We start from the raw sequence: 26,644 nt of genomic DNA, 5'->3' as shown, positions 1-26,644 counted from the left end.
GTATGAGGGTCAGCACTCTGATCCAGGCCCGTTACATGATGTCCTGAACGAGTTACTCCAGTATAGATGGAAAGGTTTAGGTACCGACTTAATTAGTGTCATTCTAGAACAGCGTCACAAATATAGAACGTTTCTGAACCCGCATTTTGTTCATGTCTCACCCCCAGAAGGTAAACCATTTTACATGGAGAGACAGAATCCGTTACGAGAAGTCCACCCAGTTAGAGGAACGGGTGGCGAACTAGAACGAGTGTTTGTTTACACTCCGATTACAAAGATGGAACTCCTAGAGATGAAGAAATTAATTCCCTGTCATGATAAAGATCCAGCAGGGTTCCATAGAGAATTAAAAGACATGCTCCGTATGGGAGAATACACGTATCCAGATATAATTAAAATGTTAAAGGTTCTGCTGCCCGCAGGGGTGTATGAAAAGCTCAAGGAAAAAGAATGGGAGGTGGGAGAGAAAAAGATCGATTGGGCAGTTCTAGAAGCTGAAGATAAGGCACGAGTACCAGGTACCGGTCTTGGAGCGAAATGTAAAGAATTACCAGAATTATTAATACAAGTTTTACCTAGATTATTGACAACTAGAAAAGAAGACTGGGATGCAATCTCAGCCTGTAAACAGAAACAAGACGAAGATATCAGTGATTTTTATTCTAGATTTGAGAAATGTTTTAGCATCAACAGTGGCCTCAAGACAAGTAGTGAGTCATACCCTCACCTTTTTGTTACTAAATTAGTCGAGAATTCAAGCCCACAAATTAAAAATCGAGTTTTGAAAGTCGAAAGTACCTGGCAAGCTAATACCCCGTCCCAGATGTTGCAGATGCTCCAATACCACCAGAATAGGATCAGGGAAGAACAAGAACACGAGAGAAAACGTATGAAAGACACGAAAATGAAAGTACTAGTTGCACAATCTGTTCCTCAAGACAGTCAGAAGAGGGGTCCAAATCAAGCCAGTCATCCTGCAGCTCCCGTTAAAGGGAACTGCAATTATTGTAAACAGCCAGGTCATTTTATAAATGAGTGTGCAGTTCTGAAACACAACATAGCTACTGGTAAGACTAAAGAAAGACCACGTCCGCCTAGACAAGAACAAGTTTCACAGATTCCTCAGCCACAGAATGCGCCACAGACAGTTACAGCTCCGCAGCCTATTGCTACAACACAGCACGTCACACAGCAGATGTACCAGTATGCACAGTCTGAGTATCCAGAGTACCAACAGTATTCATGAAACAGCCTAGAGAGGGAGGTAGGCTTGCCTCTCATCGAGATACCTGTAGATCAAGAAGGTCCCTATGTTCACAGTCAAGTATTAGGGAAAGACAGAAAGTTTTTGATTGATACAGGGGCAAGTAGGACCACAATTAGTCACGCCGAAGTTCCAGGGGCTCCGCTCTCAGGCTCAAGAAATGTTTCCCTTGGATTTTCAGGAAAACCTATCGTAAATGAAATTTCAAAGCCAGTTACTCTAGAAGTAGGTCCATTGTCCCGTACTACTGATCTGTTACTTACTAAGTCATGTCCAGAAAACCTATTAGGCATTAAAACACTGAAAGAGTTAGGTGCAGTTATATGCTGTTCCCCAGAGGGAATACGATTGTTCCTACGTGACTTTAAGGGTCACTATGTATTACGAGATTTTGATTCAAGACTGTCTAATGTTCCACAGCACTTATGGGCGCAAGGTCCAACTGATGTAGGTTACATGCAAATCACACCCTATCGTGTGACTCTCAAGCCAGGTGTAGTGTTACCACGAATCAGACAGTACAGATTGCCACCTGAGGCTGTAGCAGCCTTATCCAAAATTATTGACGAGCTCATGGCTCAAGGAGTGGTTGTAGAAACTGACTCCAACGTATGTAATTCTCCGATCATTCCAGTCATGAAACGTACTGATCCAAATGCACCCCCAGTATATCGATTAGTGATTGACCTACGAGAGCTTAATAAGTGTATTATTCCTCAGTACCCAGTTGTCCCAGATATCTCTTCCCTATTGACAGCCATTGATTCCGAAGCCACGTTCTTCACTGTCATAGACCTCAAGAACGCATTTTTCAGTGTCCCTATTCATCCAGACAGCCAGTTCCTTTTCGGATTTTGTTTAAATGGAAGGAGCTATATGTTCACACGCGCTCCTCAAGGTTTCACAGAAAGCCCTAGCATTTACAGTCAAGCACTTAAAAGACAACTAGACAACATTCACATGCCAACTGACACTGCTCTGCTCCAGTATGTCGATGATCTCCTGATCACAGCCCGTTCTGAACGTGCTTGCGAGCGAGCATCCCTTACAGTCTTGTATTTCCTAGCCGAGATGGGGCACAAGGTGTCCCCTTCTAAGCTTCAATTCTGTGTCCAGCAAGTGGTCTACTTAGGACACTTACTGTCCAAGAGGGGTAGGCAGTTGACACCAGACCGTATCCAGTTAATAGCGAGTCTTCCTCAGCCCAAGACCCAGAAGGAGGTACGTGCTTTTATCGGCCTTACTTCTTACTGCAGACAATGGATTCCTCAGTATGCATTTCTAGCCAAGCCACTGATACAGTTAACGACACAGGAGGCAGCCGTATCGACTGTCCTCCCTTGGACATCTGAACATACACTTAGTTTCAATGAGTTAAAGAAAGCCCTATGCCAAGCTCCAGTTCTAGCGACACCGAACTACAGTAAGCCTTTTACACTTTTCGTCACTGAACGCGAAGGTACAGCATTATCTGTTCTCACACAAGATCAAGCAGGACAATACAAGCCCTGTGCTTATTTTTCGAGCACATTAGATCCTGTAGCCCAGGCTCTGCCTGCGTGCCTCAAGTCAGTTGCAGCCGCAGCCCTAGCTATCAGACAAAGTGATTCCATAGTCTTAGGACATACCTTGACAGTACAAGTTCCACATTCCGTGGAAGTCCTTTTAAACCGAACACAAACTCAGCACTTGACAATTGCACGTTTAACAGGTTATGAATTGACACTGTTCCAGCCACACATAGAAATCAGACGCTGCAACATCCTGAACCCTGCTACACTGTTACCATCAGTTACTTCGAATTCTGCCACACATGACTGTGTGGAAGTAGTTAACATTACGACAAAGCCAAGACAAGATCTGACAGATACTCCGTTACCAGACCCCGACCTGACACTTTATGTGGATGGTTCATGTATGAGAACAAGTACAGGAGAACTAGTTGCCGCGTATGCAGTGACTACTGACACCGAAGTTATTGAAACACACCGTATTGACACCCTGTCCGCTCAAGCAGCAGAGCTAGTTGCTCTGACACAAGCCTGCATATACGCCAAGAACTTGAAAGTTAATGTTTACACAGATTCACGCTACGCATTTGGAGTTGTACACGACTTCGGAGTGCTCTGGCAGGAGAGAGGTTTCATGACTTCTCATGGAACCAAGATTCAGCATGGTCTCCTTATTCAAGCTCTGTTAGATGCCATACATTTACCGACATCTATCGCTATCATGAAGTGCAAAGCACATACGAAAGTTACTGACATTATTTCTCAAGGTAACGATTTAGCAGATCGCACAGCCAAGCTCACAGCACAGACTCTAGACATTCCAGTTAACATGACACACACTCCAGATCCGATTACATGCATGACAGTTAAGGACCCTACACAAGATGTCATAGATATCCAGTTACATGCTACTCCCGAAGAAATCAAGAAATGGTCCGAACAAGGAGGGGTCCAGACAGATCAAGGATGGTTAACGAAGGGTAGAGCCACATGGTTTCTCCCCGACTCTATGGTTCAAGTCATTATTAATACCGCACATAGTCCAGCACATTTAGGAGAAAAAGCCATGTTAGACAGTATCCAGAACATTTGGTTCAACAAGCATTTACGAGCTGCAGCCAAGCAGAAAGTCCGTACCTGTATGATATGTTGTCAGTTTAATCCAGGTAAAAGTGTCCCGGTGGAACAAGGTGGATTCCAGCCCCCTGATCACCCTTTTGAAGTCCTCCAGATGGATTATATTCAGATGGAGCGATGTCGAGGTTTCAAGTATGTCCTTGTAGTTGTATGCGCTTTGTCCAGGTGGACAGAAGCATATCCAGTCCCAGATTACACAGCCGCGACCACTGCCAAGCAGTTGGTTCGTGAGTTCTTCCCCCGTTATGGACTCCCTAGAGTTGTATATTCTGACAACGGCCAGCCATTCTCATCTGAGTTGATGAAGCATGTTTCCCTTTTGTTGGGGTACCAGTGGAAGTTTCATTGTGTACGCCATCCTGAAGCAGCCGGTCTCGTAGAGAGACATAACCAGACTCTGAAAATCCGAATTGCAAAAGTGTGTAAAGAGAAAGGTGTGGACTGGCTAGTAGCTCTGCCAGTCGCTTTATTTTATATGCGCATGGTCGCACATTCCAGATCAGGTCTGTCCCCGTATGAGGTCGTTTTCGGCCGCCCCCCTAACATGTGGGGTACTCCTAGACCCCGAAGTATTACCGATGTTTCAAGTAATATGCTGACAGATTACCTAGCTTCCTTGATGTCTGCCCTCAACTCTTGTCGTTCACAGGTTGCCGCCGCATTTCCAGACAATACCGAGGTGGCACCGCATGAAATTGTTCCAGGATCCATGGTCCTTGTCCGCAATTTTGACCGCTCAAGTCCGCTGGAGCCACGCTGGAAGGAGCCCCGACAGGTCCTCCTCACCACCCGTACAGCCGTGAAGTTGGAAGGTCGCAAAGGCTGGGTGCACCTTTCTCATATAAAAAAGTTTTATGGACTGAAACCCGTTTTAAAGAACATTTCCCAGGATTTGAAGGATTGCCAAAATATTGTTCTCAAGGACTGTCCCGCAAAAGACAATGTTACTACACCCCCCCTGTTAGAGAAAACTCCGCAACAGGAGTATAAGTTAAAACTCCGGTCTAGTAAAATAAGTCAGCCAGTTTGATTGTCTAAGTCCTCCCCTAGGTGAAACGGTTAGACTGGTTCTGACATGTATAAAATAGACCTCCATAGTGAGAGAGTTAGTCAAAACTCAATTCGATGTATCGTTTTTCTATGTTTCATATTGTTTCTCAGCATTATGATTTCCTGCACCAGTTATGCATTTTTCTTGTATTTCCCAGTTCTTCATGTAAATAAGTCTGCTAATGCTACAGTAGAGCACACGTTTAGTGATCTGCCTCCTCATGAACTCTCTTACCGCCTCGCTATGAAAAATAATTCTTTCATCCGCATGTTACATTACTCACATCAGACCAGCAATGCCACTAATTGTTGGGTGTGTGGTCGACTCCCCCCTTTCCAGATACCGAAGGGAGTTCTGCCACTTTTTCCTTATCCATTTTCATATAATGGTTTGTGTGGAGCATGGTCCACGTTAACGTCATCCTCAACAGATATGTCTTTTCTTAACAGTACATGTTTTCCAGACAAGCAAGGTCTTCCCCACAGAACCGGGTTAGATCTAGAAAATGAAGTGTATAATTTAGGTAACTATTCTTCGAATTTCATGGTCCTGAATGTTCAGTCTGATACTACTCCAGACTTACCTGCTATTTCAGTACTGCCAGTCAAAGGTGAATTATGTGTCCGAAATTATGGTTCCGTACATGTAGGACATAGTGATTGTACTACTATTGTCAAGTATAGTGACAGTGGGAAATCCATTTTCAAAGCTTCACGTCATTCTTATTTTATTTGTGGTCAAACTGCATATGTTCGCCTGCCCCTCGATTGGGAGGGAACCTGTTACATTGCCTTCCTACTGCCACCAGTTTTCCTAGCCCCACCTGATTATCATAGAAACACACATCTAGTACACATTAGACATAGAAGGGAGTCCCCAATTGTCGATTATACTGAAACTGCTCTAGAACAGTATACAGATTTCAACAGAGGTTTCTTTTTCTTTATAGGACCTATCCAGAATAGTAAGCTAATCCGTAGGTTAACAAGAACCCTCGAAGCTGTAGTAAATGAGACTGCCTCTGCTCTAGGTAACTTAACCGAAGAGCAATCTGCTATGAGATTTGTCGTTTTACAGAATCGTCTCGTCCTTGACGTCATACTGGCCGATAGGGGCGGGGCCTGTAGAGTCATCGGATCTAGTTGCTGCATTTTCATTCCAAATAACGCACCGTCTGTTTATTCAGCTATAACCAGACTCCATAAAATTGCCCATCTGTTACACCAAGATCCAGGCACCTGGACATGGTCCGGTTGGTTCTGGAATATAATTTCCGCCTGGGGATGGAAAGTCTTGTCCTTTCTAGGTATTGCAGTAGCGATCATATTCAGCTGCTGCCTCTGTATACAATGTGGCCCTGCGATTTGCGGCATTTGTGCTACCTCTTGTATTCCTAGTCCCAAGCCCCGTTCTAAATCCCGTTCCAGGATAATTCGAGACGAGCAAATGATACTGTATGAAATGATAGATGGTATCATGAATATTGATGTTTCCTGATGGAAACGTAGTGACAAGGAGGGAATGTGGAAAAGTAAATTTTGCCATGTTCTGTGTCCCTACGTGTCATCCATCATATGTTATGTGTGCATGATTAAATATGCATATGCATTCCCTATGTTCGATTAAAGACGCAATCACAGTAGTGTCCACCTCTAGTATGCCAGTTTCCAGTTCTCGTGAATACTACGAATATCAGGCCTATGTAAAGCTACGTTGCCACGTTTCTCAGTGTGCACGTTATTCCATTGTAAAGCCCCCGTTTCTAGGCCTCAAAAGGGCCCGGACACCAGATTCAGCTCCTGTCTCCTGAAGCCTCGCTGAGGAGCGATACAGCCCCCACCTGTATCCTCGACCCTTCACTTACTTCCTGCCTCGCAGTGCCCGGCTCACCCTGGCTCTGCCTCTGAGTCTGCCAAGAATATGTTATGATTCCAGTTATCAGTTCAGTCCTCCTTCTCTGCATTCCTAAAGCTACTGAATCGCATCGATAGTTTCCGTCATTGTCTAGCCTTCACGTCTCCACGTTAGAGAAATACTGCATTTAATGGTCATTTAATATTCTTCATCACGCACTACATGTAGAATAATGCATGGTCCAGTCTTAGAATCAAGTTAGCCTTTCCCCTCCTGACTTCTAGTTTATATCAACATGTTCTCTAAACATCAGATACTAGATACTGCTTAGGTACATGTCGCCCTGACTCTCCAGACTTCAGTCTCTGCTCCTAGCACAGAGTTCATAGCCCCCAGCTTCTCCTAGTGATACGTCATTGCTAGTTTGCGCGCACCATCAGGTTAGAGGTCCCGGCTCCTCAGATAGCCCCCTCCACGGTTTCCGCCCCATTCATGACATATTCTGTTACGTTTGCATCACATGTCTATGTATACGCCCTGTTACACCTCTTTTCACCCTTATCTTTCGCGACTGCTACGCGTCACGCCTTTTGCTCCACCCACTGCTACGCCTATTGCAATGTAATGCTATGTATTTGCGTTATGTATATATGCTCATGCACTGTTATTAAAAAGTTATTCCCTTGTCCCGATCCTGACCCCGGCAGCGCTGCTGGGCCTTGCCATCCTATTCCTGTATTTGCTGTATTAAACCTGCAAAAAACTCCCACTACCTCGAATCTTGACTCTTATTTATTGAGCTATCTGTTATTCATTTATTCATTCAAAAATAGGGTATTATTTATTTATTTACCACATTTCTTTATACAGATGCGTCAGCACCATTACAGTTTGCTTCATTTTATTATCACTCTCAGGTATCTCAACCCCTTGAATGATACAGCTGAGACATTTTAAGCAAAATGCAGCCCAGGTTGATGTTTTTTGTAGACACAGTGGCAAATTGCAGGCTCAATGCCAACTTCCCAGCTTGAGACAGGAAACCTAATAGACTATAACCCATGAGCCTCCTGTACATCACATGAGGATGGTGTGTCCTTGACAACTCTCATCCCTAAAAGACTCAGAGGAATGTTTCTTGTAAGCTGTTTCCAAATCTCTTTTCATCATGAAAGACACACTCACCTACACACAATGTGAATATATAGCATAGTTAAATTTAAATTAGCATTCTTAACTAGTGTAAACAATGTGTATGGTTGTAACTATAAAAGAAAACAAAATAGTGGCAATGAAAGCAATTAATAAACAAAATATTAAAAAGAGATACAACATTGGAATGCTGTTTCAGAATTTCCTTGCGTGAAATGATGGAACTAGTCTCTGTTCTCCAACACTTCTCTTCTTGCCATTAGCTAAGTTCTCTTTATCCTAAAAGTCCCTGTATGAGTTTCAAAGATGGCCTTTCACCCGCATACCTTTCTGAACAACAGTCATATTGTTCTGCATTGCGGTAATTCTCTGTCAGTGCACTCAGTGGGTTGTAGTGTTCCGAGAAGTCGCCTTGTGGCCTTCATAAGGGACTATTACAACTAGGCTTGCATGAAGTATTTCTCGCCAGAGGTATTTTTATTTTTTTAATTAATCTTACACTTTGGTTACCTGCCAACACCCCAGGGATTACAGAAGTAAGAACATCAATTCAGCTCTGTGAAAATGTATATCTAACAAGTATAATATGCTAAGTTACTTGAAATATGAGTATCCCCTTAGGCCTTGCACTACTGCAAAATAATATTCCTAAACTATATTATTTATTCTGTACAATTCAATCATTTTTAAAATGAAATTTGTAAATACCTGCACCTATATCAAGTCTTTCCTCATGTTTTCTTTAGATCAATCTTATAAACATATAAAGGAACTCCATTCCTTTCCATTAAATTCACTGATGATCCTCCCTTAACTGGGTCAGGTATTGATCAGTGTCACCAGAAGTGAACTCATTTCCTATAGTTCCTTCCTGGAGAAGAGTACTGTATTGAACAAAGCCGAAATTCTGATTATTAACTTACCACCATATAATGTGTCCAAGATCATTTGTTAGAACAGTAATTCCTTTAATTCACATCCATGCTATGCCCACAGGTAACCTTTCACAGCATGGGTTTATCTGTGGCTGTGTGATTCTCTTTGGTGGTTCTTAGATTCCTAAACGTTCTTTGGGAGCTTTCAGTCACCACATTTTCACTCTGATTCATACTGCCCTGCCTGTTGCTACTTTTGTGAATGTTTGGTGATAAAGCTTAATCAATTTCACTCAAACAGGACCCATAGGGAAGTTAGGATTTTGTCTTAAGTTTGTCTTAAGACAGATTTCAGACAGACTTAAGTTAGGATTTTGTCTTAAGACAACCTTAATACAAAATCCTAACTTCTGTGAATACCAAAAGTAGTAAGTTTAGGTTTTGTCTTAAGTTAGTTCTGTGAATCGGGCCCTGAGTGTTCACCAGGAATACAGTAACTGCAGGGTCCACCTTTGGCCTCAGTGCCACACTGATATAAGGGCTAAGGGCACAACAACCAATTGTTACCTTGCTTCAAAAACACATCCAAGTAAAAGTAATACTATACCAGTCTCACTTCTGCCAAGTAGTTTCCAAAACACAGTTTCCTGATGGTACACTACTACTTCTACACTGCACTATCTCAAACACTAGTCCCGGGAGTCCATGGCCCTTAAATAATACATCGAAAGCTTTGAAGACAATTTTTCGCTCCACTCACTCCCTACATCTCTCCAACCCTAGAACATTTAAATTTACAACTTGTAGGGTTAGTTTTGTGCTCTGATAATTTAAATGCATTGTTACTCCAATACTATGTGGCATTAAGCCTCCCTGGTATACGATTCCTGGTGCCCCTTAATAAAACCCTCTATTCAGTGATAGTCAAATTGGAGCATTTTCTATTGCCATTGTAATGTTTACTTTTATATCTTTTTTTAGATGATGAAGTTCACGAAGGTTGAATGTTGGGGAAACGCCACCGGCTCACCACAATTCATTCTCATGGGATTCCAGGTCGATCCCTGTCTGAAGCCTTTTCTCTTTGTGATATTCTTTACCGTATACGTGTTGACGGTCAGCAGTAACGCGCTTATCGTGGTCACTGTGTCTGCTGATGGGCATCTCCACTCTCCGATGTACCTTTTTCTGGCTAACCTGTCCTGCTTGGAAGTGTGGTACACCAGCTGCATTGTGCCCACCCTTCTTGGAGGACTGTTGACACAGGCTCTCACACTTCCTTTCTTGGGATGCATCTTGCAATGTTTTGTCTTTGGGTGGTTGACCAGCACAGAGTGCTTCCTCATTTCGGTGATGGCCTATGATCGATACGCAGCCATATGCCACCCCTTGCACTACAAACGAATCATGAGCCAGCCAGTTTGCTTTCAGCTTGCTTCAATTGCTTGGGCAGCTGGTTTAATAGGTGCCTCAAGCACTATTTTATTGATGTGTCAATTAGAGTATCCCTATCATGGGAACATTGATCACTTCTTTTGTGATTTATTGCCAACTACAAAAGCAGCTTGCTCAGACCCCTATGTAGTGGTGATGGAAGCTTTGGGGTTTTCTGTCCTTGTACTGTCCTTTCCGTGCCTGCTGGTCCTCGTCTCTTACTTCAACATTATCAGAGCCATCGTGAGGATCCCATCGTCCACCGGAAGGAGCAAGGCCTTTTCTACATGCAGCTCCCACCTGCTGGTGGTCATCACCTACTTTGGGATCCTAACTTTAGTGTATATAGTGCCTACATCAGGCCACTTCTTCAATCTGAACAAAGCTCTATCGTTGCTGTACACTGTTGGGACCCCACTCTTCAACCCCATTGTCTACACCCTGAGGAACAGGGAGTTCAGGAAAGCCCTGAGGAAAGCTTTCAGTCAGAAATGATGCTACAAAATGCTTCAGAAGATTTTGGTTTTACCTTTATGGATAATGTGCAACATTGTGCAATGCTTTGAAAGTAAAGCCTTGAACCTCTCAGAACTAATCCTGGGCGTAGCTTGCGCAGCAGCACCACTACACGTAGCTTCACGTAGTATACTTTGAACTTCGCGTAGTTCACGTAGTCTGCGTAGCGTAGCTGATGACACTGTGTACTTGTCTGCACTGTGAAAAAATTGCAAAATAATTGCAAATGGCTTCCTGTACAGGGCCAGATATGATAAAATAAGTATCTCTATCTTTACATGCTAAAGAGCATATAGTACTTTCACAATGGTGAAACTGAAAAATTAGCAAGCAGTGGGAGATGTGATGATTTTGGGATCCTCCCTAACCTAGGGAGAGTACCAAACAGATGCCTTGAAAACAAAAAAGCACATCTTATTGAACGATTTAGTGGTGGTCCCATCCTCTTAGGACCAACCCAAACACAGTTATTGGCAAAAAAACATTCCCAACCAAAGGCCCTGCAAAGCATTATTGGATGAGATTAGTGGTGGGCAGTGAATATTATATAGTATACAATATCAAAAGAATTCTACAAAGAGCTGCAGTTCAACTGGTGGGTGCTAGATGTCCCTCACGAGTCAAATGCAAATGCTTGATGAAAGGGTTTCAATGGTTTTGCATTTGACTCGTGAGGGACATCTAGGGACGACCAGTGGAACTGCAGCTTGATGTAAGAATAATTTCAATGCTTTGCATTTGACTCGTGAGGGACATCTAGTAACGACTAGGTGAACTGCAGCTCTTTGTAGAATTATTTTGATCCTTTTGCTCTTTTTAGATTGCACAAGTGCCCCCTTGTTCATTGTGTCCTACCCCTGTGTTGTACAGGTAACATCAGTGTAAAAGGAGCAATGACTCCTCCATCACTGTGCTCTGTCTCTGGTTTGGTACAGTAACCAGAGCCGTAGAAGGTGCTTGTGCCCCCTTGTTCATTGTGTCCTACTCCTGTGTGATACAAGGACCACCTTTGCACAAGCACCGCACTCGGGCACTAACACGTACATTTTCTAAGAGTTCATGCAATGCAGCACAGCAAGTGATGTTGCTGTGCTGCAGTGCTTGAACTGGAGAGAGCAGAACAGAGGCATATCTTCAAAGAAATGGTGCAGTTGTGCTTTCTCCATGCGCTGGTGCAGATGTGGCTGCCTAACGCCAACGCAGGCACAGTTGTGCAAGGTTGTCTGAGTTATGCACAGGATAGTTTTTGAGCAGGAAGGGTTCATTCCTGCACAAAACCCACCCTTTGATGTTTTCTCTTTGTATGGGAGCTGGAGGAAGCAGCACGGATGCAAAGAGGAAATATTGAGGGATATTCCTCCTTGTTAAGCCACCCTCAGGCACACGCATCAATGTGATGCAAGCCCATGTCTACAAGTCTTTGTAGATATTAGTTTGCATCAAAATACATGTTTGGATGCACAGGAACACCCACAGTCCACCCAGCTGATGCAAAGCAACACAAGGCAGTGCAATGCGCTCCTCTATGCCCCTCGATCATATGTCCTCCTCCTAGTGTTATATATGAATAATGGCTGTAATAAAAGCGAGAGTGCTCAGGATCACACTCTTCTACCTTCTTTGTGGTATAATTTTGATATACAAATTAAGGGAGACATACAGCGCAACATTCAGGCAATATTCTGGAAAAACGTAACATTATCATACGACATTATCTTAGCGGAGGTCGATTGGCCCCCGGAGTTTAAATGAACATCTCCACAAGGTGAGGATGTAATAACACCATCATTTTCTGTACTTCTCCCTGATGAGGTCAAACAAGCCTAAGCTACATAATGGGCTCTAGAACTAGCCCCAGCTTTTTATTGTAAACATTTTGTATGGGATAAGGATTCTCCTTATCATGTAATACCCATACAGTCCAGCCCACAAGTGCAACTACAATACCCAATAAAACTGGATTCTAAATCACCTATTAGAGAAATACTTTTTCAATAAGAGTACCAGGGAGTAATTGAACCCTGTCTGCCAAATGAATAATACAGTTGTTCCCTTTCTTAATACCGGACCATTCATATCACATAGTCTTAGACTATAGACATTTAAATAGTCATAGAAGCACAGTTGCAATACAAAATACACAAAGTCTGGCATCTATGGATAATATAGGGCCTGATTTAACCACATCGCTGCGGCGGCTATTCCGCAGCAGCGCTAAGGGGGCGGGGGGGCACGCGGCGGGCGCATGCTGCTGACGGAACCGCTCCGTCACCAGCCGCGGTTGAGCTGTGCTCATGATGGAGCGGTTCCGTCATGGCCCCGCCCGCTTAATAGAACGCGCGGCGCAGGCGCGTCGGACGTGCCATGACGGAACCGCTCCGTTATCAGCACAGCGCAACCACGGCTGATGACGGAGCGGTTCCGTCACCAGCATGGAACCGGCTAAATCTTAGTGGGCAGGTTACTCCGTCACAACGTTGACGGATATTTGGTCCGCCAAAATATAAATCCTATAGTATATAATGGGATTTGTATTTAGGTGGACAGGTTATTCGTCACTGTTGTGACGGAGTAACCCATCCGCCAAGATCTAAATCAGGCCCTTAGTCTGTAAAGATATAAAACAACATTGGATATTTAGAATGGTTGTTTCTGCTAGAATATAGTTCCTTAAAGTAGAGATTAGACTGCATTCTCTACGCTAGGCTTTCAATGTTGCTCTGCTCGACTCCCTATGGGGTCCTGGACTGTTTGCTGCCCACATTGTATCTATTCTACATGATATTGACCTAGACGCATTGTTCTATTTAGATGATGTCTACCTGATGGACGCTGAATAAACACACATTTAGCCAGAGTGGATTGCATAATACTGGGAAAAAAACTGATTGCGGTGACGATGGCTACACTTAAGGAATGGCCACTTGCACAAAGGAAATGTATTATTGGTGTTACTTCCATTCCAGCCTTAGAGGCTGTCACGAAAGAAAGTGTTCCAAATTCTAAAGCACTCTGTCAGGCCTCCTAGACGATCTCATGCTGTTTGCGCCTTATTTACAAAAAGCTGTTGGGCAAACAGAAGATTTCCAGTTTCGTACTGCTATTGGAGTTTCCTCGTTCATGAGCGGAACTCCAACATGGCGGCCGACTCGAGAGATGAGTTGGCAGGCTAGTTATTTGTCTCCTCGCTGTTGTCTGAGTCTAGGTGAAGCGCGCGCTCTAATTCTATCGCTCACTTCACCTGAGTTCGTGGGAGTAACAGTTTGTCGCTATGCTCGTGTGAAGAAGAAAACAGAATCCAGTCATACTTTTTGGAGTAATTAAATCTTAGTTTCTCTACCTAGTGGTGCTCATTCCCTACCTTCCTTTACACTCCCTTTTTTCCCATTTCCCTGAGCTCATTGTTTGAACACTATCGAAAGATAGTAGAGTAACTCACCTAGCGCTCCTGAAATTCGACCGCGCTGAATCCTATGAAAGACAAGAAGACAGATAAGTGCAAGACTTCGTGCTGAAAACCTGTGAAAGACAAGAAAGACAGATAAGTGTTAAACTGAATGAAAGCAGAGAAAGAGAGACAGTCTAGCACATTAGAGAAGAGAACATTGATAACCTGCGTATCACGAAAGACTCAGAGAATCGTAGAGAGAAAGTAATAAGAAAATACTTACCTTGTATAGAATTCTTGAACCATAGTATGGAGTCCTAAAGGAATAAAGATAGACATAATTAGAGGACTAGCGAACACTAATGACAATATTCACAACTATAGAAAAATAACAGTGAAGCTCAGCAGAAGTAAGAGATGGTAAGAGTTAAGGGTGTTTAAGAGGGTTATTACATAGGAAATCAGAAGTTAATGCTTGTTTATTTACTGATACCAATCTCTGAAAACAAGTTGTTACTAGAAGAAGATATATAACAAAATATTACAAAGAGAGGCTCAAGACTCTGGAATGTTAGGTAAGGAGCCAAAACGTAGATAGGGAAGGCTAGAAGAGTAGGGAGGGTGATGTAATCTGTCTTCTCTTGATGCATTAGGATCTACACTATGTACTCAACAAAAGGGACTAGAGAAGGACGGAGAGAACAGTTCCAGAGCAGTTTCTTCTTTGGTTTGTTGTTTTATCCAATTCTCCCCCCCCCAGGGGTCCTTGGGGGTCAAATTACTACTACTGACTTCCAGTATCCTTGAAGTGAAGTCGGGAAAAGAGCATCTGCCTGTTCCTGTGCAAGCCGTGGTAAGAATTCACTCATAGTTCTGACACACTCCATCCCAGATGGATTCAATTGGCAACATCCTTGACAGTCACAGATGTAGACTTCATCTTTGACCCATCTTTACAGACACAAGAATTTCTTCAATATGACCATGTTTATCCAATGCCCAGCAATGTTTTGCCTCTTGAGCAGTATAAGCGTTTATACTGATGGTTCAGCCCAACCTGCTATAGGGACCAAACACCTATATTCGGAGGCATGTGCCTCTGTTTATCGTTTGATGCTGGACGGTCAATATCAACCATAAAAAACTTGCACACAGTCCTTAGTGTACTGCACTGTGCAGTTGGCTGAGCTAAAAACCTTGCTTCTAGAACTTGAACATACAGATCCTAAATTCCCCACACCTATTGTGGGTGATTCATATTACTGTGTCAAGTCTTTTAAAGACAATTTGCATTATTGGCATCAGAATGGATTCAAAGATTCCAAGGGAAACAATATAAAGTATAAATTGCTTTGGGTGAAGGTGGCAGGCCTGAAAGATAGGTTGCCACAGACTCATGTCCTTCATTCATTGATTCATCAACGTATGGGAACACATGTTGTAGGGAATTCTTTGGGTGATGAAGCAGCCAAATCTGTATTTTTGATTGCCACAGTTTCTGTGATCACTCTTTCTCATAGATGACGATATACTGGCGGCTATTAAAGCTTCATGCGACAGCACCCCTTTGCGTAGGGGCTATCCAGTTAATATACATACCATTTAATCAAACAAAATTTTCTTTTTGTTACGATTCCAGAGGTTGGTGATCGTTTGATTCCCAGCCTAGACCGCAGGCTTGCATTAGTGATAGCAGCGCATGAAGGTGTTGCTTCTGCTCATGTGGGTGTGGCGGCCACACCTTCATTAATGCAGCAACATTATTGGTGGCATGGCTTATATAAATATCCTTTGTTGTGAAATTTGTCAGCAAATTAAAAGACACACCTGTTAATTTCGAAAAAAAATTCAGCTGCATTTATTCGGACCATTGTGGTCATCTTAATTCGGATGTTGTATTTATTTTTCTCCGACTGGGGGTTGATTCTTTCTATAGGTTCCTCTGGGTATGGCCACAACGTTTGACTGACGCTCGCACTGGTATTAAAGATTTGCCAGTCTTTATCAGAACACATTCATGGCCTACATTCCAATCAGGCTTCCATGGTTGTAGAGGTGCATTAGTCTTCCCCCTACCGTCATGAGGGAAATTCGGTAGTGGAGAAGATGAACCGTGACCTAAAGCAATCCTTAACAGCTAGGGTATTAGGTTCAGGATGTAGCTTGATCCATCGTTTATATAAGGTACAAAGAGCACTTCATAATCTTCCTAAACGATGTCCCATACGAGGTCCTTTTTGGCATCAAATTGTAACTTCCAGACCATGACAATGAAGACATCAAGGAAGGAGCCACGCCCTTTGACGTAATGATTGTTCTGCTGTCTTCCAGGATTTGCAACACTTCTGTGATGGCCAATCAAATGCACAGGTGAAGATGTCTGCCTCTACTGAAATCAAGGAGCAGCTAATGCCTTCCGGCTGGATTGAGAGAATTGTGGCTCTCATTCGAGAAAAGGTTGTGGTGAAAAAGGAATGTGGCCCATCATTCAGTGCACTGGTGCCAGTCCTTAGCATTCAAGGTTCAAGAACGATAATATTACCATAATTTGCTGGTTTTAAGGACAAACCATTTTGTCTCCATTGATCATATTAAGTTACATCATGTGGCCGATTCTAAACACCATGAGGAGTCGTTTTGTTTTAGAAAACTTTATTTCGATTCGTAAAAACAGAATCATAAAAGTATTACATAACATATTACACAAATTAACAGGATCATACTATTATATTTATATCCGTAAACATTATTATATTGCCATTAATTGTTTTACGGGTACATTATATATAAAAAGGAGAAACATTTTAGCAATACAAATACAACTGATATTAGTACCAAATTCTACACTGTTCACATAGATAGGAAACAACAATCCATAACAATAATCAATATCGATTTCTGATACTGAGTGCTACTCTAATAAAACTGAGTACAGCATTACATATTGCTGGGGTTGATAGTGAGAGTAAATGTTCATATCCCTCTATGTAATAGCGAGATCCAAAGGTTAACAGAATCGGCCTAATAAATCTACTTCTTGGATCTTTTTACAAGGAACAAAAAAGTACAAGATGAAGAGTGTTTTGAGAGACTTTGTTGTTACAGGCACACAAGGGTAAACTCTCACACTAGCCCAGCTGTTTTGGAAAGGCAAATAAAAAATGCAGTGTGTTAAGACGGAACCTAGTCAGATAAAAGCGCCATTGTGTCTGCCCTATATATGAAAGGTAAGGTTGATGCTGCAACCTTCCCCTGTGGTAGACCGCGCTCTCACTGTTTCTCAACACACCTAGGTTGGTGCGATAAGCCTCTTTAATTAATGGCTTTGTCTCAGTACCAATGGTCTCAACTTTCGAGAAAACATAACCCAGACCTATCTTGGAGAGGGTTTCCCTGACGTATAATAGCCATGGGATCTTCTCGAAATGCTCAAGCTTGAGGCAGTCTTGTAGTATTTCTTTAGTGAGTTTCAAATCATCAGAACACCAAACCTTACTCCAAAGCAGCAAGGGAGAGACATGGATGATATCACTCACAAATTCAAGACCCGCCTCAGTATGGCAAAAGATGTTAGATGTGCCTGTTGGGACACATAAAAGACGTTTTATGAACTTATTGTCCATAATTTGGATACTGTTACAGGATTGCGTTCCCCACACTCCCGCGCCATATGTTGCGACTGGGATACATTTAGCTTTGTATAGAGATTTTAGTTCCGCAACTGGCTTCTGACCCAATTTGCTAGAAAAGCGGAAGATGGCCTCAACAGTTTGGGTAGGGTTTTGTACACGTGCTGATACTAGAGGATCCCAGCTCAAGGTTTTATTAAATAAATTCCCCAGATAGTTGAAGCTATCAACTTTCACAATAATTGAGTCCTTCACCATAAGCCTGCGAGATTTTACCCCTTTCGGGCCGCAGACCATAGTGAAGGACTTAGTGAAATGACCCTTAGGTCTAACCCCTGCATGAAGGTTTCAAATGCATTCAAACAAGTTTGCATGCTATTAGCAGTTAGGGTAATTAAAACCGTGTCATCTGCATAAGATAACATCGGTAACCGTTTACCATTTACCTGGGGATAATCTGCACAGCTATCCAACAGAAAGGCTTCCAAACCATTGCTGTACACCAAAAACAGACAGGGGGCCAGTATACACCCCTGGTGAACCCCCTGTCGATGGTATGGACTTTGTCTTCTCACCGGCAGGACCAAATCTAATCCTTACTGTTGTGGCAGCGTGGAGTCTACGAAGTAGTGTGACCAACGGTTCCTCAAACCCCATTGATTCCATCATTTGCCTGAGTTTGTTTCTACATACAGTATCGAAGGCACTGGATAAGTCCATGAAAGCCAAGTGGATACAACCACGCTTGGCTCTCATGTACTTATCCAGTGCTTTGTAGCGCACATCCCCTCGAAACTAGTTACGAGGGGGGCCCCTTTTGGGTTAAAAATATTCCCATAGTGTGCCTCCCATGTGTCCCCTGGGATGTGCACCTGTAGGGTATCCTTTTCTTCGCTTTTTAAGAAAGGGCGATTTATAACCTCCCACAAAAGTCGGCTATCCTTTAATTCTGAGGCTTTACTCAAATCATCCCATGCCTGCCTTTTTAGGTCGATTTTACGCTTAGTGATAGCATCTCTGTAGATTTTCCTTGCCCTACTGACCAAAACCCTATCCTGAGGCACTTGGCGTAATGTGGAGTCCTTGGTAGTTCCCTAACTCCTCTCGCTACTATACAGGAAATTCCTCTACAGCTTGTGAGCAAAATCAAAGCTGTTTCTCCCCAGCTGAGGGGGGTAGAGAGAATGAACTTCAGTTAATTCCTACTTTCTTTTACGTCTCCTGCAGATGATGTTGTTTATACTGATCCACCCTCCTTGATATCTACTGGTTCTCTTACTACACATTTGGCTCCTGTTCTTCAACAAACTACTTCTAGTTATTTGGTGGGAACAGATAATTTTTCAACTAACATTTTTGACAGTGCCACTGTTCTAGACGCTCCACTTACACAGGCCTGGGTTTCCTGTTCATGGCTGAAACACACTTATCTGGTCCGTCCCTATATATAAGTTTGGATAACACTTTCCTTGGGTTTTTTATTTCTTTCAATTAGATTTTCTTCTAGCTAATAAATGCCCATTATCTGCCAGAACGCTCTGCCCTGGAACTGGTAGACGAGGTCTTAAAACCTCATTCATCTTCACATGAACTGAAAAGAGACCTGTCCCTTGTGAACATTTTCAGCTGTCCCAGTAAGTAATGGAATAGTTTGGGATGAGACCCCCTATGAAATGGTCGCCCCTATAGAAATACTGTGGGTTCCTTATATCTTCAAGGGATCTATGGGCTTATGTTATTGTGCCTTGGTTACATTCTGACGGTTGGGATGTTGGCACTGTAAACTCCATGTTCTCGGAGCTGGAATATTTTACTGTTTTTGAAATTGAAGGCCTGTATCTTAATTAGCTTGTAATGGTGAAATGTTCTGTAATCATCATTATGGGCATCCTTATTTACATCAATGTAGTGTTCAATGCATGCGTTTTAATGATATAGAAGGGGAGCATTGTCCGACTCCTCCATAAGGGAGCTGAAAAACATATTTTTCACAATTCTTTTGGGGATAGGATATATTGGACCCAAAATCATTTTATTTTAAACTTGTCCTCACACCAGCAAAAAATATATGCTGACACAAACCAAGCTAATATATACACATTTGTTTGTTAAACAATTATCTTTAAAAGGCTATGAGTATTGAAAGGATATCATTGAAATTAAATTAATTTGGGTTACCAAACATTGGCATATTCAGGAATCGAAGCCTTTAATTAGAGCCTGTTTAATTTCAAAACAAATGTGTTTTCTAAATGACACCGTTCAACAGACTAGTTGTCTAGGAGTTGCTAAACTTAAATACATGAATTCAGCCACTATTCATTCTATTGACAATTGGAAACATTTTACAAATTATAGTGAAGAACAGCTCAATAGTATGGTGAAGAATGGTACATTTAACTCCATGCTTTCAGGTCCGAACGGGTAGTTATTGTGGCCAATGGGCACAAATGGTTGTTTTGCTCATTTTTTAAATTCCACACCAGGGTTTAAGAGAAGCAGACCCGACCCTCATTATTCACAGTCTCAATGCTCAGGGATCGTCACCAACAATGGTTAGAACATTCCACCCTGTCTGCAGTAAATCAACATCTTTCCCTCCTGTCGGAAGACATGGACCTATCCAATTTTTTGTTGGGTCCTAAGTCTCCATATTCCAAAAGATTAATTTTTGCAACCTACAGTGAAACTTAGAAAGTGTCACAAATGGAGCAACAGCACACTTAAGGCAAATTGATCGAGATAATTTGGATAAAGTACTGGCTGTTGTTGATAATAGCATTAATACCTTGTCTTCTTGTCTTCTTGTAGTTACAGTTTGCATAACATTGTATTGTCTGTAGATCTATAAGTTTATTTGGACAGGTCAGGTCCTAAAGTATGGCTGCCTGCTATGGCGTTACTTAAGTTCTATGCAACTATTCTTGCCTTTCAACCAGACACGTAAACAGCGACTTATGTCCAAAAAAGCCACCACATACACAATGTTACATATTGAGAAGTTAGAACAACTGCTCTTCACAGTAACTGAGACACTCTCCGTAGTGTGGCAAATATATGGTGTAATATCTTTGAAAGTTTCAACATTCCAGTTCACATCTTGTATGAAACATTTCATGGTAAGTAGATATGAAGCCCTGGGAGGGAGCTTTATTCATGAGTTGTGGTCACTTCTGTAGGAAAGTGTGTTTCTGTTGCAGTAACCCCCCCACTTTTTGCCAGACTACTGGTGCATTTTGACTTGATGTGCCCTGGGTCCCTGCGAATCAGGTTCTCAGGGCCTGTGTTCATTCCCCAAAACTAACCCAATTGGCATCTCTAGCCATAGGTCAGCCCCTGGTAAATGGGACCCAGGACACTGTGGCCAGGGACGACCTCTAAGGGCTGCAACACTTATTATGCCACCCTTAGGGACCCTGTACCTTTACACACACACACTGCCCTTGCAGGCTGCGTGTTTTGGTGCAGAACAAAGTAAAGAGTAGACATGGCACACATCTCTGTGTGCCATGCCTACAACCCACTGCCCTGGCATAGGTCAGTCACCCCTCTAGCTGGGCGCACTATACTAGTGGTGAGGGTACAGGTGCATGAGCCCTGTACCCCTACAGTGTCTAAGTCCATTCTTAGACATTGTAAGTGCAGTGCTGCCATTAGGAGTATATGGTACTGGGAGTTTGTCATTACGAACTCCAAAGCACCATAATTGCTACACTGAACACTGAGAAGTTTGGAATCAAACTTCTCAGCACATTAAACCCACACTGATGCCAGTGTGGGATTTGATGAAAAATGCACACAGAAGGCATCTTAGAGATGCCCCGTGAAAACTAACCCACCACTAGTGTCCACGCTGAGTGGCACTATCAGATGCCACCACCAGACATGTTTCTGGACACCTGGGTCGAGAGCCTGCTGCTCTCTGGGGCCTGAAACAATGCACATCCTAGGATGAGGTGCCAAGCCTCCTCCCCCAGGATGGGCAGGGTTCACGAAGGGGAAGCTTCCAAAGTTTGCCGCCTTTGTGAGCTTCCCCAGGCCAACTGCTGCTTTCAGCAACTGGTCCCAACAGGTTCCGACCCCCACTTTGGGCATGAGAACCGGCGAGAAAAACAAGTGAGGAAGAGAGGTGTGCCCATGTCTGCCAACTCCACCCCTCAGGTGGGGGTTGGGAAGAGAAGCACAACTTAGCCAACCAGGGACTGGCACATGCCCCCCTCCCACTGAAGGGTGGCATAATAGGGGGTGTACCCACCCAAGGGAAGGGATCCATTGGTTGCTGCCTTTTACCTACCTGTAATGCCCCTAAATCTAGTATTTAGGGGCACCCCTGAACCTTGCTTCCGCAGATCCAGCCAAGAAACAAGAAGAAAAGAAGAAGAAGGACCGAACAGCCGTGCAGAAGCTAACAAGAGGAAGACGCCCACTGACTTGGCCCCAGCCCTACCGGCCTGTCTCCCCCTCGAACCTGCTCCTGCGAAATCCCGGTGTGTCCTGTAGCCAGCAACCTCAAAAACCCCGGAGGACCTGCCTGCCATCACTTCCAAAGACTGCTTCTCCCAGTGAACACTGGATTTGTTCAACTGCACCCTCTGGCAGCAGCCGGAAACCGCGAATCCAACCCATTCTGCATCAGCCGTCCACGACCCGAGCTCGAGTGGGCAAACACCACGAGGAGGTCACCTCGGCGATCCTGACCCGAGATCCGATCACCCCTGACCTGCCTCAAGCCTCCAGCCGATGCCTGCAGTCTAAATCCAGAAGGCCCCCATAACCATGACCAGGAGCTGGTAAGAAGATCCGACCCCAAAAGGCACCCCTGCACCTGATGCCCCACGGCCTTGTGTGCCCAAACCAACAGTGCCTAACCAACCCCTAACTTCCCAACGCACCTCTCAAAGTGGTGGTGGCACCCAGAAGTCCTTTGTCGCCCGGCCTGCAGTGCTTTTGCAAACTGGATGTCCTCAATTTGAAACAATAGGCATCCAATGTCGAAACAGCACCCTGCGCTCGGCCGACCTAGTGCCGCTGAGGATGCACCTTTGGTGCAAAATTGTTTTCCCATTTGCCCTGAGCTAAAGTCCAGGAGCTTTGTACCACACCCAGTGGCCTGCTAGCCAGCAACCACCAACCGGAGGCCCCCTATCCCCTATTGTATAACATTGGGCCTCAACACTCTGCACCCGGCCGCCCTAGTGCCACTGAGGGTATAACAAGAGGGCATCACTGACCCTGGGGGACTCTTGAGTCTACCCCAGAACCTTAACTCCTGTTACCGAATACTTACCTAAAAAACGATAACCATACTTTCCTCCATAGGATAACATTGACACTTTTGCCTGAAAAAGTTTGTGTGTGTGGAGTTTTGAAACTTGATAAGTTCTTAAAAATTGTACTATTTAACAAAAACACTTTTACTCACCTGTGTACAGCAAAATGTCCCAGTGCTGCTTCCAGGCATACAGCACTGAGTAAGAAAAGTAATCCAAAAGTAACGTAGCTGCTATTTTACTGAAAATCCCATTCAAGTCTATGTACTGTATTTACAAGTGACTGCATTTCTCTGAAACAATACTGTAAGTCAAACCACAGCACATTTACAATTGCAATTCAACTGTATTACAATCAGCATTTACTACTGTAAAGTATGTATTGCTAACCTGTGCCAGACTTGCTTGGTTCTAGAAATAAAAGAACTAAGGGCCAGATGTAGGTAAAATCAAATTTGCGAATCCTAATAGCGAATTTTATCGATTCGCTATTAAGGACTCGCAAAATTGAATGTAGGTACGAATCGCTAAAATATTAGCGAATCCTTAATATTCCTTAATAGCGAATCGCAACTTGAGATTCGCTAATAAGGAATAAGGAATACCTATCCATTCATTCGTATGGGCTAGAAGGCCCATAGGAATGAATGGGAAGATATTCACTATTTGCAATTCGCTATTAGTGAATCGCAAATAGCGAGCGCTATTTCAAGGGTGCCGGGGTGTCAAAAGGACACCCTGTTGCACCCCTGAAATGTGCATGTGTGCACATGAGGCGCACATACATGCCGTAAGGGCATGTATGAGCGCCACATGGCACTTTAAAAAAAGCAAAAAAGTGTTTTTTTAAAGGAAATCGCTAAATTACCACCAACTTGAAGTTGGTGGTAATTAGCGATTTCTTAAGGCTAAAGTGCACTTTCTTTTGTGCTACTTACATTGCATTTAAGGAATCACAATTTGTGATTCCTTAAATGCAAGAGAAAAATAAGGAATCACTATTTTGTGTTTCATAATTTCGCTAGTAGGTTTAAACTCACCTACATTGCTCGCAGTCAAATAGCGATAGCAAGCGCTGAAATTCGCAGAAATTTGAATATTATGCTTATTACAATTGCATTGAGTTTGCTTGGTTTGTGATTTTTATTATTTTGTTAGTCGCTAAGTTGCTTTCCCGACCAAGAAGAGGATGTAGTGATTACCCTTCTAGGCTCACTTTGGTTCTCCCTTAGTTTGGCCTTTTAGATGTTTTAGGCAGCCTCTGCTTTGCACAGACACACATCACACATTTATTTTCATGACATTTATTTTCTGTACATGCTGTTCGTCATTCAGTGATTCTTCTCGGGAGTCAGTCTGCACATTTTGTACAAGGTTGCGTGGAAACCATAGCAACATGGTGTACTGTTTTTTCTGCTCGGTCAGCAACGACTCCTAACGTTTTAAACATAACACTGTAGCATAGCTGCAGCTTTCCAACGCAGTAGTTCTTATCATATAAACTGTGCCTCGTCCCCTTTGGGGTCAGAGAGGAGAATTCCAGGAAAGAGAACTGCCCTGGAACGAACTCCGGCAGAGCCTGACATGGTTTACCCTAATGATGCGGACCACCGAAACATATACACCAGGTATGGGGTCTGTTGCCAATCCCAGAAATCATTATTATGTCCCTGTGCTCACACCCTATGGATTGACTTAGACAGAAAGATAACTTGCCATGGTTGGGATGTTTATTTTATACAGCCTGATAATAATGCTAATTATGTTGTTTAGTTGTATCCGTCTAATAATCGCAGCACACTTGATTCATAATAGACGACGATAGTTTCAATAAATGTATTGTAAACTTTCTTGGTGTCTGTCTTCTGCTTACTAAGGGCATGCACAAGTGTGAGACAAAAGATGATCTGTTTCCATGGTTCCTTTGGGGACAAAGTGTCATTGTTTAGGTTGCCAAAATCACCTGCTACTCTGGGAAGGTTAGGAGCTCAGGTGAGGCACTGTGAGCTGGCCAGGATTTGGGCCAACAGGTACTGACGTGGTAGAGAGACACAGTCCCTACATTCTGATGTCTCTGCCATCCCAAGGCACAGTTCTTCTTTACCAGCAGAATCCCTGCGACAAATGGATTATCGATTTACGCGGCTGGGGCTGCTGTTAGCGTTGAGATGCACAGCAATGCATTGGATAACTATCATGCCCCCACCGCGCCACCAATGCTTGTCAGGTTTGAGTGAGTGGTCTGTTGCTGCGGAATGTCCATTGAAGTGAGTAAGGATGGACGAGAATGCAAAGCGAGACCTGGTTCTTTGGAAAGAGATGGTGGAGCGCTTCGGTGAGGTGGATGAGACGCATGAGGGTTTCCCACAGTCTCCCCCTGCGCTGTCACAGGTGCATCTTTAGCTATGGATAAATGCGACCAACGAGTGCAGTGTTCACTCTTACAGGGAGAGGACTAGTGGTCTTGGTGTGAACTGGGCTTGGAAGTCTGTGCGGGACCTACTACTATTTGAACAGTCTGATAATTGTTATTGGGCCCGATTCACAGAACTAACTTAAGACAAAATCCTAAACTTACTACTTTTGGTATTCACAGAAGTTAGGATTTCGTCTTAAGTTTGTCCTAAACTTACTACTTTTGGTATTCACAGAAGTTAGGATTTCGTCTTAAGTTTGTCCTAAACTTACTACTTTTGGTATTCACAGAAGTTAGGATTTCGTCTTAAGTTTGTCTTAAGACAAACTTAAGACAAAATCCTAACTTCTGTGAATACCAAAAGTAGTAAGTTTAGGATTTTGTCTTAAGTTAGTTCTGTGAATCGGGCCCAATAACAATTATCAGACTGTTCAAATAGTAGTAGGTCCCGCACAGACTTCCAAGCCCAGTTCACACCAAGACCACTAGTCCTCTCCCTGTAAGAGTGAACACTGCACTCGTTGGTCGCATTTATCCATCTTAAGACAAACTTAAGACAAAATCCTAACTTCTGTGAATACCAAAAGTAGTAAGTTTAGGATTTTGTCTTAAGTTAGTTCTGTGAATCGGGCCCATTGTTTTTGGAGGTTGAGGGACCTTTCCCACCCTGTGGGGACTACACAAGACATCTCATCAGCATTGTGGTTCTTCAATATGTTTTTGTATCTGTAATTGGTGCAAGGTTTATTTGTATTAGTGCTTTTTTGTAATTTCTATGGAAAATGCGAATAAAAACAAGTGAAAAATACATTCAAACAAGGCTGCAGGTCTTCTCCATCTATGCATCCAGGTGTGGGACAGCATCAGACAGTGGAACAGAGAGGCTTTGAAGGAGCTCCTCTGCCTCAGAGGGAAAGCAAAGTGCTTGAAGTGCTTAAAGTGCTTGAAGTGCTTAAAGTGCTTGAAGTGCTTGAAGTGCTTAAAGTGCTTGCAGTGCCTGAAGTGCTTGGAGTGCCGCATGATCCGATCTCCGTTTTGAATAAGTAGTGGAAGTCTGGTTTGTAGAGTGCTAGATTTACTAAAGCCTTTGTTGGAGGAAAGAAGGAGCCAAAGTTCCAAGGTGAGCAGTGCATCAGGGGCCATGTCT

This window comes from Lissotriton helveticus, chromosome 1_1 (assembly GCF_964261635.1).
Source record: "Lissotriton helveticus chromosome 1_1, aLisHel1.1, whole genome shotgun sequence".
Lineage (NCBI taxonomy): Eukaryota > Metazoa > Chordata > Amphibia > Caudata > Salamandridae > Lissotriton > Lissotriton helveticus.
This window is presented reverse-complemented; position numbering follows the sequence as displayed.